Source organism: Heteronotia binoei, chromosome 1 (genome assembly GCF_032191835.1).
Source record: "Heteronotia binoei isolate CCM8104 ecotype False Entrance Well chromosome 1, APGP_CSIRO_Hbin_v1, whole genome shotgun sequence".
Lineage (NCBI taxonomy): Eukaryota > Metazoa > Chordata > Lepidosauria > Squamata > Gekkonidae > Heteronotia > Heteronotia binoei.
Window position 1 is genome coordinate 104346978 of NC_083223.1, and position 16653 is coordinate 104363630.

The following is a 16653-nucleotide window of genomic DNA, read 5'->3' on the forward strand; positions in this document are numbered from 1 at the left end:
TGCTGTGTGGGGGTTCGCATGCCTTGTCAGCTTGCAATAAGTCCAAGCCCAGACCTGGGGGTAAGCGTCCAGGTGGCGGCGTGAATACCCAATCAGCAAACAAAGGGGCCAAGCCCCATCAAGCTGAGGGTACTTAAGGACCTTTTGGTGGAGTACCCTAGGGCTGATGACAGAAAGTATTTGAGGGAGGGCTTTCTTTTTGGGTTTCATATTCCATTTCAGGGCCCCAGGGGACCCTTTATGGCAATGAATTTACATACGATTCAGGGGATGGAGCAAGTGGTGAGGGACAAGATTGGGAAAAAGTGTGCAGAGGGCCGTGTGTTAGGCCCTTTCGACAGCCCTCCTGTTCCAAATTTGCGGGTATTCCCTTTGGGCGTTGTTCCAATGAAGGCATGGGGGAGTTCTGTCTCATTCACCACTTGTCCTACCCGAAAGGTGGGTCGGTGAATGACACCATTCCCAACTACCTATGTTCAGTTCGGTATACCTCCTTTGACCAGGCAGTCAAAGTGGTACAGAGTTGCGAGGTGGGGGTGGAGATGGTGAAATGCGACACTAAGTCGGCATTTTGCCTTCTTCCTGTGCACCCCAATGACTTTGAACTTTTGGGCTTTATGTTCGAGGGCAAGTATTACATGGATAGGGCTTTACCCATGGGTTGCTCTATTTCCTGTTCCGCCTTTGAATGTTTTAGCACCTTTTTGGAATGGGTTCTGCGTAAACAGTCGAGCTCAGCCAATTCAGTTCATTATCTGGATGATTTCTTGTTTGTAGGCCCACGAGGGTAGGGCCAGTGTGCCCGGCTGCTTCAGTCCTTGTTACGGCTGGCAGAGGACCTTGGGGTCCCGCTGGCCCATGAAAAGATGGAGGGCCCTTCATTGGTTCTGACTTTTCTGGGTATTGAGTTGGACACCGTACAGCAGGCTTCATAGCTGCCTGCGGAGAAAGTCAGGGGCCTGCGGCTGAAACTTGCAGCCTTGAAGGGTAGGCGGAAGATTTTGCTACTGGAGCTACAACAGATTGTGGGCCATCTTAACTTTGCATGCAAAGTGGTGGCCCCTGGTAGGGCATTTTTACGGCGACTCTGTGATGCCATGGGGGCGCTATGAATGCCCCACCATTGGATTAGAATCAGCTGTGGAATGCAACAAGATTTTGAAGTATGGGAGCAGTTTCTGTATTCATTTAATGGTGTCTCCTTTTGGCATGAGGATATGAGGATTGAGGCTGATCTTCAGATAACTTCAGATGCTGCCGGTTCCATTGATTTTGGGGTATACTTTCGTGGGCATTGGTGCGCGGAAAGTTGGCCTAGCAAGTGGTTGAGCAGTGAAATATGTTGTAATTTGAGCTTTCTTGAGTTTTTTCCAATAGTGGTAGCTGTTCAGTTGTGAGGGGCTGAGTTGGCCAATCATGTTCTGCATTTTTGGTGCGACAACCTGGCAGTAGTTCACGTTATCAACACTCTGACTTCCAAATCGGTCCCAGTAATGAGCCTGGTTAGGGCATTCACTTTACATTATTTATGCCTGAACATTTTATTTCTTGCCAAGCATGTGCCAGGTGTTTGCAATGGTGTGGCGAATGCTCTGTCTCACCGGCAGATAGAGCGATTTTGACAGCTCGCACCAGAAGCTGACCTTCTGCCGGCATGGATGCCCTCAGAGATGTGGCAGCTTGGAGAGTTGAGGCTGACTGGGCAATGCAGTTAGCTCTGGCGCCTAGTACCAGGAAGGCCTATAATCGCTCTGTCAAGCAGTTCCAAGCATTTAGGGAACAGGTAGGGTTGGGCAGGTTTTGGCCCATTCCAGCATCACACCTCATGCAGTTCTGTGTCCATTTGAAAGGTAAGGGGCTTGTAGTTAAGTCTATAAGGGCAAAGTTGGCAGCTTTGGCTTTTACCAGTAAAATAAAGGAATTTGCTGATGCCTCGGGTGATTTCAGGCTTCACAAGATGTTGGAGGGTTGGGCCCGGGAGTAGGACCCCCGGATCGACACCTGGCAACCCTTTTCTCCTTCAGTTTTAAGGGGATTGCATGCGGTGTGGTTTGGAGTTTGTACCTCCACGTTTGAGGCTTTATTGTTCCAAGCTTCGGCAATGGCAGCTTTCTTCGGGGCACTCAGGGTTAGCAAGTTAGTGGTTAGCTTGTGCCACGACTGTTCTGGTCATGCCCTTCATTCGGGCAATTTAAAATTTGACGGTGACCAGGTATCTATCAAGGTACGGAGGTCAAAGACCTACCAGAAGCAGAAGGGTGTTGTGATCACCTTGGGTTCGTGTCAAGACCAGGAAATTTGCCCAGTGCTCGCTTTGAAGAGGTACATTGCCATACAGGGTGAGGAGGTGGGTCCCTTATTTTGTCATGAAGATCGGTCACCGTTGACCAAGTTCCAGTTCTGGACGATCACCACCAGGGCATTGGAGAAGCTAGGGCTGGGTGGGGTCAGATTTGGGACCCACTCTTTTTGTATTGGGGTGGCATCTACCTATGCTGCTATGGGGTATCCTGGACCGGCCATACAACGGGTGGGCCGTTGGAGATCTACGGCTTACAAGGGTTACGTTTGCCCATTGGACACCCAGTGAGGCCTGGATGTTGGTGATGTTGCTCTCAGTGTTGGGGGTTGTTCACTTTGTTCCTTTCTATTTTCTAGATGCTGTGGTGTGGTGTGAGAGATGGAGGATTTTGATCACTGGCCACAGCATGGTGTTTTGGGTGGCCCACCAGGCGTGGCATTCACTAATTGGATCGCAATTGGGGCTCAGTGGTCGAGTGGCAGGGACGTCGGGGCCTTCGGTGTGCCGGGCTCCTGCCTCTCCTATTCCAAGGGAGGACGGGTCCTCCGCCACATGTTTTGGTTATCCACCTCGGTGGCAACGATCTTGGCTTGCTGAAAGGGAGGGCCCTTTCACTGCAGGTGATTGAAGAGCTCCGGGTGATACAGAGCAGGTGGCCCGAGGTGCTGATTTTGTGGTCCGCCATCCTTCCTCGTAGGGTGTGGAGGGCTGCCTGGGACCCTGCGGGGATTGAAAGGGCGAGGTGCAAGGCCAATAGGGCAATCAAGAAGGCACTGTGTGGCGGCCTTGGTGTTTACCTGCCTCACCCTGCCATAAGGTCAGAGTTGGCGGACCTATATCGGCAGGACGGCGTCCACCTGTCCATGAAAGGCAACAGGGCATTTTTGCATGAACTATAGCTGGGGCTTCGGTTGTCCTTGGGCCAACCGGTGGGCGCAAGTGCCTAAGCGGAGGCTTGGCATTGTGATGGCAGGAGTTTGATTTGGGCTATGTAGGTAACCGGTGAGCACCCAAGGTTTTTCCTGTTTCAGAGGAAGTGGTGGGATGGGACGGCAGCTGGGCTGTATGGCTCTCTGCTGTGATGCCTGCTATAGGGTTCCCTCCTCTGGCAGGCTGCTCCTGGGTGTGCGGCATGGCCACTTGATGGTATTCCTGGCCTTTGCCAGCCTGGCATTAGCCAGTGCAAACTGGCTACTGCCGGGGGTGGGGTGGCTCGCCCTGTCCGGACAGAGAAGGGTCAGGGGTTTCCCTTGGCTTGTCCGATAGTTTAGGTTGCCCCATGCCGTGGTTGTTCAATAAAGTTGCCCTGTTTGTTTATCCAATACACAGTGTTTGTCTCGTTCTTCCGACTGGGGGGCAATGCCATCCCTTCCCGCCCATGCCGCTGTATGGCGGCATAGGGCCGGGGCCGTGTTTGCCTCCCCAGATGGAGTCAAGGCAAACGGACCTCCGCCCATCCGGGGATGTGTGGGGGCGTGGACTGGGGCTTTATCAGTCCCAGCCATGCCTCCAGTGGCACAGTTCTCCGGTGCTTTCGGCCCACCCTTCCACCCTGCAATAGTACAGGCTTCTCTGGTCGCTGTGTTTTGGGGCCAGGTAGGAATTTTTTCATTTCAACCGATTCGCTATGGTTGGGGTTTGTTTCGCCTACCTTGTACTGTTTGCATTGAGGTTGGAATTTTGGTAACTTTAAGTTGGCAGGAGTTTGATTTGGACTATATAGGTAACCAGTGCGCACCCTCAGTTTTCCCTGTTTCAGGGGAAGTAGCGGGATGGGACGGCAGCTGGGCTATACGGCTCTCTGCTGTGATGCCCGCTATAGGGTTCCCTCCTCTGGCAGGCTGCTCCCGGGTGTGTGGCATGGCCACTTGAGGGTATTCCTGGCCTTCGCCTGCCTGGCATTAGCCAGTGCGAACTGGCTACTGCCGGAGGTGGGGTGGCTTGCCCTGTCCGGACAGGGAAGGGTCAGAGGTTTCCTTTGGCCTGTCCGGTAGTTTAGGTTGCCCCATGCCATGGTTGTTCAATAAAGTTGCCCAGTTTGTTTATCCAATACACCATGTTTGTCTCGTTCTTCTGATGGGGGGGGGGATGTACAATTATTACCTAGCAGCAATTCCAAAATTGTTGGAATCTGCTGGCTATGGAAACATTCTGAGTGTCCTGCCATGTTGATAGTAATTGGCTTAGATAATAATAGCAGGAGAGAATCCAGGAAGGAGATATTTCTAAAAGGAAAGGAACAGGCACAACAAGTATTCCCAAAACAAAAGGTAAATTACATTGTTTTAGGTCTAGTACAAAATATTTAGGAACCATTGCTCTTAATAAATGTGGTAGTATTTCATACATGTAAGTAAAATACAGGAGTAATTTCTGCTGTTGGCAATTAAATAAAATGTAATTACCTCTCAAATATAGTGAGTTTTAAAAAGAGAGTAAATTAGATATTTGATATATTGGCCAATATTGTTTAGGCTAAGATCAGATTGATCAGACAGAACAGAAGTGGAACAAGAGTGGAATTAATTAACACATTAATTCATAGTTTTTCGACTTTAAGAGCATTTCAGTCTGCATTAGACCAGTGCAGAAGCAGTTGAAGACTTCCTTCATGTTTTCCCCTTTCTGCATGAAAGTTACTCTAAGGTGGTTCTCCTTGTTGATCCACACAAGGAAGGCCTTGTTGTCATTGTGCCAGATGCCCAGTTCCATGCCATCCCAGAGGTCAATAGCAGAGGGAAAGGACTGGTAACAGAAGAAGTGATCATCAATGAGCTGCTGCTGCTCAGCATCTGTCATGTTCTTCAAAGAATAATACTTCCTGTTGAGATATCCCTCCAGGCTAGCCAGGGCTTTCACACAAAGCTTCTCAATTACGCACCTCTCCCTTCTGCTGCAATGAGGGGACAGACAGTAGCCACAGAGGCTCCCATTCGTTCAGGAACTGAGGATATAGTTGGGGTCCAAGTCATCACCCTCTTCAAGTTATCAGGATTCAAGTGTGAAGGCTTGTATCCCTCGTGGTAGCCTCTAAACACTTTGTATGACTCTTCACTGCTGGTCACACACCCAACAGTCATAATTGTCCACCCCAGTCTGAATAACATCATTCAGGGTAAATCTGCTAGAAATCTGTTTACCCCTCAACTTGGAGTAGAGGTCAAAGGTCAGGACTTTAGCCATGTTATTGTTGTGGGTGCCCAGGTGCAGATACTCATCCTCCATGGAGTGTTTTATTGAGAATGCTATGGTGGGTACCTGACTGCAAGGAACACGAGCATCAGAGAAACTGCAAGATTAGTCCTTATTTCCTCCCTCCCCCTTAGCCTCTTGCAGCCTCACCACACTCCCAGAAAGACCTGCCCAGAGTAGAATTCATAAAGTTATTTGAGACACATTTTAAAAGTGTTTCCAAAATATATGTTATATAATACATACATTCTTTATTGACAGCAGAATTACCCGGCTTTAAAGCCTCAGGAGTTCAAATGACAACACTATGGTTCTTTCCTATCTTAATAAAATAAAATAAAAGTCTCTTGAACAAAACACTGAATTATTTTCAAAACATCTCTCTTTAGGAGCAGGAGCCCAAATGGGCAAGACTTAGAAACCAAGTATTGACTACTCAGATAAGAAGGCATTGTAAGGTTATGCAGAAGGCCTAGGACTTTCAATTTAGAATAATCAATAGTTCTTTTAAAATACTGCTTGATGTTTACTTCCATTAGGTGCTTATATGTCCCTAGTACATTATAATCACATTGATCGCATAATCCCATTATGTCCCCAGCATATTATAATCACAAGGCTGCTGCACCAGATTCACAAGAATGTAGCATCTAACTTGACAGAATCCTTTCAAATGATAAACTGAGAATGTTTCCATGAATTTGAACAAAGAAAAAATATACAATATTATAATATTCTGGAGAGTGTAAAGAATTTGTTTCTTTAAAAAAAATGAAATACAGGTGAAGAGCATTCTAGCCCATTCAAACTTGTACATCCTTTACAGATATACTGAAAAATGTCCCCCAAGTGTGATATGAACAAATGGCACATGGACAGAATTGAACAGGGCATAACAGATGTGCTTCTGCTGACTGATTTAACATTTTGTTTAATGCATCAGTTGCTCAGAATTTCTTAATTTGAACTCTAACAGCTCTGTTTGTAGACAACAAAGGGCAATTTATTCTGCTTCCCATTGGTACAATTTTGTTGACACAGTGCAAAGAATGCCATTTACTAGGGACATGTAGGGGGATTGAAACTCATCAAATACCATATATTAAAAGTGATCTGAACTGGAAAGCAACATTTGGAAATAATCAGGAAAGGGTGTTCATCTCTGGTGATCTAGTGCTTCCCTTCAAGGCCAGTTCCAGGTTTTCTCGGGCTTGGGCAAGAGAGAGTACAACTAGTGCCCTTTCTCACTTTCAGTCTTTGCTGGAAAGAGAGACAGGGCACAATAAGTAACAGAACAAATATCACAAAAGAACCTGCTATAGGTAAACCATGTTGTAGGTAAACCAGTGCAAAGCCTGGTAATTACTGGACAGCATTTTGCTGTGACATGGGGAAAAATGTGATTGCATGGTGTGCTGTTTACACTTAGAATGTAAAAAATTGATCTCTTGGACCATGCTAATTCATGAAAAAATATAAAAATGCTCAATTTATTAGGACAAAGTCAAAGCTAGATCTTGAATTTTATTTTAAAAATTAATTCCTTCAGGATTTGATAATAGATCTGCAATTTAAAATTACCTCAGAATGTAATCTCAGGTTTTGGTAATCAGTGTTCTGGGACTGGAATGACAAGCCCCAGAGTGGAATGGGAGTAGCAGAAGTGTCCTGGGGTGCCAGAGCAGAATGACAGCCCCTGGGGTATTCTATGGTGTCAGAGCAGAATGACAGCCCCTGGAAACAGCAGAAGAGATCTAGGATTGGAATGACAGCACCCCAAGTGGAATGACAGCCTCTGTGATTAGTAGAAGTATTCTGGGCCTAGAATAAAACCCCCAGAGTTGAATGACAGCCCATGGGAGTAGCAGAAAGGCTCTAAGGAAGTTGTCTCAGGGTGTAGCAGAAGTGGAATAACAGGCACCAGAGTGGAAAGAAGGCCCCCATGACTGAAATCAGTGCTCTGCACCTGTAATCACAAGAAAGGGGGAGAGGTAGGGTTGCTTGCTCAGGGTTGGGAAATACCTGGAGATTTTGGGGGTGGAGCCTGATGGGGGTTTGATTTGGGGATGGACTTCAATGGGGTATAATGCCATAGAGTCCAACTTCCAAAGCAGCCATTTCCTCCTGGTGAACTGATCTTGATAGTCTGGAAATCAGTTGTAATAGTGGGAAATCTCTAGCCATCACCTGGAGGTTGTCAACCCTAGGGAGAGAGGTGGGCTTGTTAGAAGAGCAGAATGAGGTGGATGATATTAAAACCATGATTTTGGAGAAATAAGAGCAACTGACAAACAGGAAAACTACTGAAGTGGAGCTGATTTGGGGATAACTACACAACTTCCAGACATATTAAAATATAGCCTGATCTCATCAGATCTTGGAAGCTAAGCAGGGTCACCTCTGATTACTCTTTGAATGAGAGACCAACAAGGATTACCAGGGTCACTAGGCAGAGGCAGACAGTGGCAAAAACAGATGGTTCCCGGCAGGGTTTTTTATGCAGGAAAAGCCCAGCAGGAACTCATTTGCATATTAGGCCACACACCCTGACATCACCATTATTTCATACAGGGCTTTTTGTAGGAAAAAAACCAGCAGGAACTCATTTGCATATTAGGCCACACACCCTGACACCACGTCAGTCAGAACTGCGTTCCTGTGCATTTCTGCTCAAAAAAAACCCTAGTTCCTAGGAGTAGCAAAAGTTTTAGGGCCTGGAATGACATGCTCCAAAATGGAATGACAGCTTTCTAGGAATAGAAGCAGAACTCTGGGACAGGAATGACAGCCCTGGGGAGTAGCAGAATTGTACTGTGACTGGAATGATAGGTATCAGTATGGAAAGATGGTCCCAATGATTGAAATCAGTGCTCTGCACCTGTAATCACAAAGTGGAACTCTTTTTTTCCTTCACTGTCAATATGCGGTTGACTTATGATGACCCCATAGGTGCATGCATGCATTGGACCTGAGTTGAACCTGCTGCATCATTAAAGAAGGACTGGGGAGTTTGAACTGCTATAGCCCTCTCTCTAGCAACATGCACACTAATCAAAGTGTTCCTATGTTTAAGGGGTGGGGGACTGGACTACACTTCTGTTTTGTGGCTCTATTATTGTTCTCCTCATCCCAAAATACACCTGCAGGGGGGGAAAAAAGAAAAAACTCACAAGAGAAATTTTGCTGATGACTTCCTGAGCTTAATTTCTTTGTAATTCACTTTCCAAATTTAATTTCTCTTTTGTAAAGGGGGATATAATCCTGGCCATGGTCTGCAAAGATCAATGCAAAATTAATCCAGGAGGCTGAAGAAGGTCCTTTCATTCCAGAATCCAGCTGATCTCTCTATTTCTGCATAAATATACAACAAAGACTTTTGTTAAAAATTCAGACAAAGAGAGATAATCAACATTCCTGTAAGTAGGGTGAGAACCAACATAAATCTATATTTTGTGCCTAAAACAATATATCTGTATTGATCATTTAACTTAATTTTCTCTTACTAGGATGCTTTTTTTGAAACACAGTAATGCAAGAGTTTGTTTGATACTATTAGTTTATATTCATCCCTTCACATTGGCAAGGGACTAGACTGACTCCTCATATAAAAATGAATTCACTGTGTGCATTTTTATATTTCTATGGGCACTAAGGATGTATGAATTATTGGAAATGAAGAACTCTGCAATGTCTATTTTATCCTTTCTTTTTTAAAATACTGATTTATTAAAGAAAAAAATAAATCCAATATAGACAGAAGTCTAAAATACAGAATACACGTTATAAAGCTGTTATGAACATCAATTATACACACTCATTAACTTCTCATTCTGGACAAAAGAAGTTACATTTCCAAATCTACTGGACACTTGACCATGTAATAAACAGGTTAGTTTACGTAAATAAATGCACTCTGCTAATTTTTCTAGTCATTCATTCTTCTTTGGAATTATATTCTTCCAGTTTTCAGCAAATGCTAACCTTGCAGATGTTACAACATTAAGAAAAAATTCATGAACATCTTTTGAAAGAAAATCTACATAATACAAAAAAGCACTGATAATGGTAATTCTTTCTTAATACCTTTAGAGGCAGCTGTAGCAATCATATTCCAGAATTCGACCACTCTACTACATTCCCACCAATTTTGTATAAAATTGGCATCAATAGCTCCACATACTCAACCATCTCTATTAGCTACTTGGTAAATTTTTGCCAATTTGTAGGGTGATAGGTGCCACTGATACAACATTTTTATTAAATTTTCGTTGGCAGGAAGGTTTACTGAAATATTTAAACCACTTCTTAACACTAATACCCAAATCTCTGGATTTGTGGAGGCTTTCAGTTCTTTCATCCAGAATTTTACAAAACTGTATAACTGTGCAATGTGTTTGTACAGAGCTCAGCAGTACTCCACAAAGGGCAGTAGAGCTAGAAAGCTAGATAGGTCAGTTTCCTCTGTATCTGCTGCTGTCTCTTTGTTTACCTAGATTGCTACTTTCAGGTTTCCTTCATTCCTGTTAACCTCCTTGTCTTCTTGCTTCTATGTTTAAGGCAAGGGCAAGTTGTGCTTTCACAGTCTCTCTCCATCCTAGCCTAAACAGATAGCTATAATGCTTACTCTTCCTTTCCTGTCCTAGTATGTAGTTTCTTAACAAAGGACTTTAATTTCTGAAAGCAACAATCCTTGAATGGACTGTATTCCTAAACCAGCACCCGTTGTTCTGCTGCACACAACCAAACTCTAAGCTTACGAAACAATGAATGCAGTTTTATCCAAGTTAGAAACTGGGTTTTCTAGTTAAAAGGAAACACAACATTCAGTAACATCCCTGGTGATATTGTTATATTTTCAGCATAGTAGAGAAGATGATATACAAGAGATAAAAGGATAATGGACTATCTCTTCCTTCCTGTAGAATAGTAAAATGAATATAGGTAACATGATCATATACAGTCCTTAACTCACAACAGCCCATATTCACTAGTAACTAGGAAGGTTCTGCTTTCCTTTATTCCAGAGTTACCTACTTCTCTGTGGTACTTCCGCTACCAGCTTCTAGTCTTAAAAAATATCCTGCTGCTGAAGGACACACTTCAGCACTGTCTCCCCCAAGGCTCTGCCTCTTTGCCACACCTCCTGCTTCTGACTTGCCAGCTACTGCAGTGACTAGAATGCACAGTTGCAAACAGCCAGCCCCTCCTGTTACCCTAAGTGGTTGTTAGGGACTCCTAGATTTGTCGGAGGAATTAGCAAGAAGACACAGACAATGCAAGAGGGGGCAACAAGCAGAATCAGCTATATATATGAGGATTTTTCCCTCAATAGAACTCTCAAATAAACTAGGTCTTAATTAATGAAAAGGGTTTTATTATGAAAATTAAAGAAATAAAATCAAATATATTAAATTGAAGAGGACGCTATAAACACTCATACAAGTCCAGAAAATAAAAGACAGTAATTTATAGAGACAAGAAGGGAACTTATTTTATATCAGGACTATATTTACCTATTCCAGAACAGAGAACTGAGGAGAAAGGTGAGCAAAATGAACCAGCATTCCTTTCAGAGAAGAATTACCCAACTTTATGTTGGGAGTGTAATTTACTGGATATCCAGATAATGTGCACACAAACACACACATAGAGAGACAGACACACACAGTTACTCAGTCTCAAGCCAGGGAGCGTCCAGGAAGCAGCAGTCAAGTGCAGGAGCGGTGTGACAGCTCCTCCAGGGTGTGTGGCCTGTCCCTGTTCTGGCAGCGGGCTGTGCACATCTGACTGCTCCAGGGTGCTTCTCTTTCTGCTGCTTACTTCCCGGATAGGAGGCTGCCACCCCATGCCAGCCGTCTGTAGCCAGCCACACAGTCTCAACCTCTACATCTCAACAAGAGCCAGAGTGTATGAGTATACCCATTTGAGCTATGATGTGATTGTTCCTAGAAAAATGTTGCGATGGTGTGAATGAAACATGTATCTGAGCCAGGAAGCTGCATAGCTTTCCCAGAGGTTGTGAATGCAATTTAAAGTTCATGTGAAATGTCTATTGTGTTTGGTGACTTCTAATAGACAGGACAAGGAAATCATTACAAAAGAGTGTTATGGAATTAAAATGGTTTTTACTAAGTATTTACTTAGGGCAACCTGGTGAGGAAAGGCTAGGTCAGGTAGGGAATTGATTAGTCTTATGTTCTTCTCTGGAAATTAATCTTTGGCACTGATGGATTTAGAGGGAAGGGAACTGCCAATAACCAGACCTTTGCACCTTCAGGATTAGTTTTCCCAGATAACTCTGGCCAATATTTGATGACACACATTCCATATGACTGTAGTACCTATTTTGATCCTATTTGTAGACCAGGGAAGAGTATAGAATGAGCGACCCTGTGAGATGTAGAAAAGAAGGTTGCCTGTCATCACCTTTTCCAAGGTACCAACCTAGACTTTCCAGGGAGGAGGCATCTAGGAATAATACTCCCCTTATTCCCCCTGGATAAGCATACCTGAATGAGGCATGGTGTGGATTCAGAAATTAGGCAACTGGCATTCAAATGATAAAGAATTTTAATAAAACAATCTAAACAAATATCTGTTCTGTTTACACAACAAAGTGAGAAAGGATCAAAAATGAAAAGTAATATAACCTTAAATCCTCTTTTCTTGTTACTGTGTTAAGAAATCCCACATTACCTTTGCTTCCTAGGTTCAGCCACATGTGCTCAAGATGGCATCCATGGTTTAATCCTTGATGTTAACTGGACAGAGTTTAAGGCCTAAGCAGAACAGCTCTAAAATGAGAAGAGACCTTCATATCCATGTTCAGAGATTTTATAATCTCCTGTTGGGCCATCCCCTTCTGGGTTATTCCATCAATTCTTCTCCAGAAGGAAGAGACACAGTCATAGCTGTGGGTTCCCAAATCCCTCTCTCCTAGGTTTGGCTCTCTGGTCAAGATGGTTCTAGGAAAAAAGCACAAAGGAAAAAAGCCCAAAGAAAAAACCCCACGGACATAAATGCTCACAGGAAAAAAGCCACCATGGAAACATGCCCCCTTGGAAAGAAAAAAAAAACATTGAAAGAAGCCCACAAGGTAAGAAACCCACATGGAATAGGGCTGCCAAGTCCAATTCAAGAAATATCTGGGAACTTTGGGGGTGGAACCAGGAGCAAGGTTGTGACTAGGGGTGTGCAAAAAAAAAAAATCAGGAAAAATCGGATTCAGAAATATACGGGGCCAAAATATTCAGAATTCCGTTTATTTCCAAATACCGGTACTTGGAATAGCCGTATATACAGGAGATGTACGGCTATTTCTGAATATACAGCCCAATTATACCCTATGGGCCATTGAAATCAATGGCAAAATAGGGTATATTGGAAGCCACCTGGAGGGGAGAAGGTTTGAGGGAGAGCCCCTAAATTTGTAGGGGATCTGCAGGGGACTGTCCCCTACAAACCCCCCAGGTCCCAAAAAGATTGGGCCAGAGAGTCCCATTCCAGGGCCACCCAAAGAGGGTGCCCCTATCCCACCATTATACCCTATGGGCCATTGAAATCAATGGCAACATAGGGCATAATTAGAGGCTACTGGGGGCAGGGGGTTTGAGGGAGAGCCTCCAAAGCTTCAGAGAACCCACAGAAGTCTCTCCCCTACAAAACCCCCAAGTCCCAAAAAGATTGGACAAGGGGGTCCCTGTCTTTAGGCTCCCCAAAAGGCACATTGCCACCAATGCTGGGGAAAGCCCAATTAGCCACTTCCTCCACTATAATTGCTGTGGGGAAAGTGGCTCTGGCCAGAGGGGAGTTTGAGGGAGAGTCCCCAAAACTGCAGGGTAGCTTCAGAGGACTCCCCCACATGCAACCACCCTGGCCCAAAAAGACTGCATCCATCTGTGGGCACCCCAAAAGGAACACTGTTCCCAATGGTGAGAAAAAAACAATTAGAGCCACTTCCCCACTGTAATTGTCATGGGAACAGTGGCTCTGGGGAGCAGGGGGTTTTGAGGAGAGTCCCCCAAACTGCTGTGCAGCTTCAGAGCACTGTCCCACACAAAACCCACAAGGCCAAAAAAAAAAGTGGACCAGGGTGTCTAATTCCTGGGGCACCCAAAGCCAAACCTAACTTCACACCAGAGAATCTCTATAGGACCCAAATGCGCTACATCCATCTATCTACTCTATGAACCCTGCTGGCCTGGAACCAATATAAACCCATTTGCCAACGTCACTGCCACACAAAACACAATCTGCAGAGCAGACTTGGCTGCAGCAAACCCAGATGCCAGCTCTCCAGCCCTGCCCCAAACCACACAAGGAGAGCTGGCCAAGCACAACAAGCATGCTAGTTCTGGGTCTCTCACCCAGATGCCAGCTTCCCTGCCACAGAACACGCAATCTACAGTTGCCAGCTCTCCAGCCCTGCCCCAAACAATGTGGGGAGAGCTGGCCAAGCACAACAAGGATGCTGGTTCTGAGTCTCTCACCCAGATGCCAGCTTCCCTGCCACAGAACATGCAATTTACAGATGCCAGCTCTCCAGCCCTGCCCCAACCATTCCAGGAAGAGCTGGCCAAGCACAACAAGCATGCTGGTTCTGGGTCTCTCACCCAGATGCCAGCTTCCCTGCCACAGAACATACAATCTACAGATGCCAGCTCTCCAGCCCTGCCCCAAACAACACAACTCTTAAACAAGAGAAGCGATGGACCACACCTAGCTCCACATCATTCTGTATCTGACACAAAGCAAGAAGCATTTAGACTTACCTTGTGATGGATGGTTGGCTGGTCTTTTGCATTACCCAGGGTGCACCACGAGGAAGCGAGCCACAGTTGCACCCCAAATGAGGAAGATCACTGGGAGGGCCTCAGATTGTGTGAGAGGAAGGGAACCATTCCTTCTCTCTCAGCTCAGCAGCAACACACCAGCTATCTCTGTCCCATTAGAGGTATTGGTATGGCTCCTGGCTGCCTGTCATCATCACTGGCACCTCCCTCTTTCTTCCTCCTGCCCCTGAAAAAAAAATCTGGGTTATCCTGGCTGGGTCTGTGGGTGCTGTCGGTTACAGTTGGGGGCTGCAATGGCCCTTTCAGTATTATTAGGCATGTGTGGATGGGGACTGGGGAAATTTGGATTGCTTTGCAGATTTTAAATCAGCATTCACTTTTGGTTTGGGGATGGATGAGGGGTGGGGGGGTGCACTGCCAATCAATTTGTGAGTGAGTTTTTGGACTGTCTTTGGACTTTAGTCTATGTTTAGTGGGACAGCGTTTTACAATCACCTTCCAAACGCGGGCCAAGAGAGGATGCAGGCACAAGTAGGTGCTCACTTCATTCACTCTCAAAGTCTATGTTCGGGGGGCCAAACAGAGGCAAGTTGACCTTCAGGAAGACCAACTGCTCAACTGTCCAGGGTTGCAGGCGATTGCGATGTGGGCAGACAATGTCGCCCATATGCGAAAAGACGCACTCGCTCTGCATGCTCATTGGTGGGCATGAGAGGAACGCCTTGGCCACGGAGGAGAGGGCCGGTCAGACCCCCTTCTTTGGGCTCTGAAAGATAGTCACTCACCATTGCAGCACCAGTCTCCACTCTCAGGGACCTACCGCTCCCAGAGGGGCCAATGAGCCGCCCGATGAGTGTCATCTCTGCACTCTTCTTGGCATGAGTCTGGTGGGAAACACTGCCTAGCTAGGGAGGTTGGGGATGAACAGCAGTGGAAGTGGCAAATGAGATGCTTTCACCCCCCCTCCTCCTCAGCTATCAGAACTGGGTCTGCCCTGACTCTGCAGCGCTCAGCCTTCTGGGAGAGCTCGTCTCGCCAGCGATTGAGCTCGTTGGCCCGCTCGGCAATCGTGCCCTTAAGGCAGGTCGCCATCATGTAGACCTTATTTTGGGTGAAAGTCTGAAAGTGGGCCTCAAGCCTTTCCTGCAGCCTAACAACCAGGGCACGCACCACTGGAAAAACGTCTGCACGGCCTTGAGCTGGTACAAGAAATGAGACCAGGTCCTCATGGGCCATGTGGACCATGGGGATGACCAGTGCGATGCTCGCTGTGTCAAACGAGAGCATTTCTGTGTGGGTCTTGAAGGCCCGAAGAACCTCCACAGTCTGAGAAATAACCACCCAATCCTCTTGGGTGAGACGGTTCTCATCCCGCAAGACCCTTGTCTCAGAGACAAAGGCATCCAGGGCACAGGTGGAGTTCCAGTGTGTCCTGGAGTTACCAATCAGGTGGTGCCCTGGCACGCCTGTCAGAGTCTGTTTCTCATGCAGCAGATACGAGGACGTATTGCTGCATGAGAAGTGACCTGTGATGTCCCGACACTTCTGGAGCAGAAGTTGGTACTCATGGGTCGCGGCTAGATACCGACAATCCTGGCTTTTCATCTGGCCCAATGCACCCTTAACCACAAGGTAGAGAAGATGAGCCACGCAAGGAAGGTGTTTTAGGCCTTGACACTGGACAGCCACCTTGATGTTGGAGCCACCATCAGTCACCACAAAGCCCATGACGATGTCCCTGCTGCCTACCTAGCCCTCTAACTGCAGTGAGAGGATGGCTCCAAGAGTGTCCGCCGAATGCAGCGCGTCGACTGCTTCGGCATGCAGCAAGGCCCAGCGATAGCCGACCTGGAGGCCCTGACCCTGCCTGCTGCTACTGCCACACCCACCCTGAAGCTCACTGGGTTGCCACCAATGTACAGTCAGGGAGAGATACCCCTCGAATTCATGTTGGGAGCTCCAGATATCTGAGGTGAAATGAACAATCCCCCCACCAGCACGGGACAAATGCTCCTTCATCACAGATCTGGTTGCCCTGAAAACAGATGGCACAATGGTCCTGCTAAGGGTGGTTCTAGCAGGAACTTTGTACCAGGGCACCAGATACTCGAGCAACCCTAGCACCCAAGGATTCTTGAGCGCTGAAAATGGAAGCCCATGGGCGACCGACCTGTCAAGGTTCCAGGTGATCACCCTCCTGCCGTACCTTTTCCCCCCTCTTGGCACACAGGTGCCATCCCCACCAAACATCTCAGGCATCCCTGCCCTGTCATGGAACTCTCCTGGAGAGCTTTGGAGGTAGCCGGGGTGGGACGGACCTCCTGGCTGTGTGGTGTTGGCTGCTTGGGCACCCCAGCACCAGCCTGC

The 16653-nt window shown here is 46.4% G+C and overlaps 1 pseudogene; it reads right to left on the minus strand.

Moving 5' to 3' along the window:
- Window positions 1-4828: 4828 nt before the first annotated feature.
- LOC132569461 (creatine kinase B-type-like) overlaps window positions 4829-16653 on the minus strand; it is a 58429-nt pseudogene continuing 46604 nt past the window's right edge.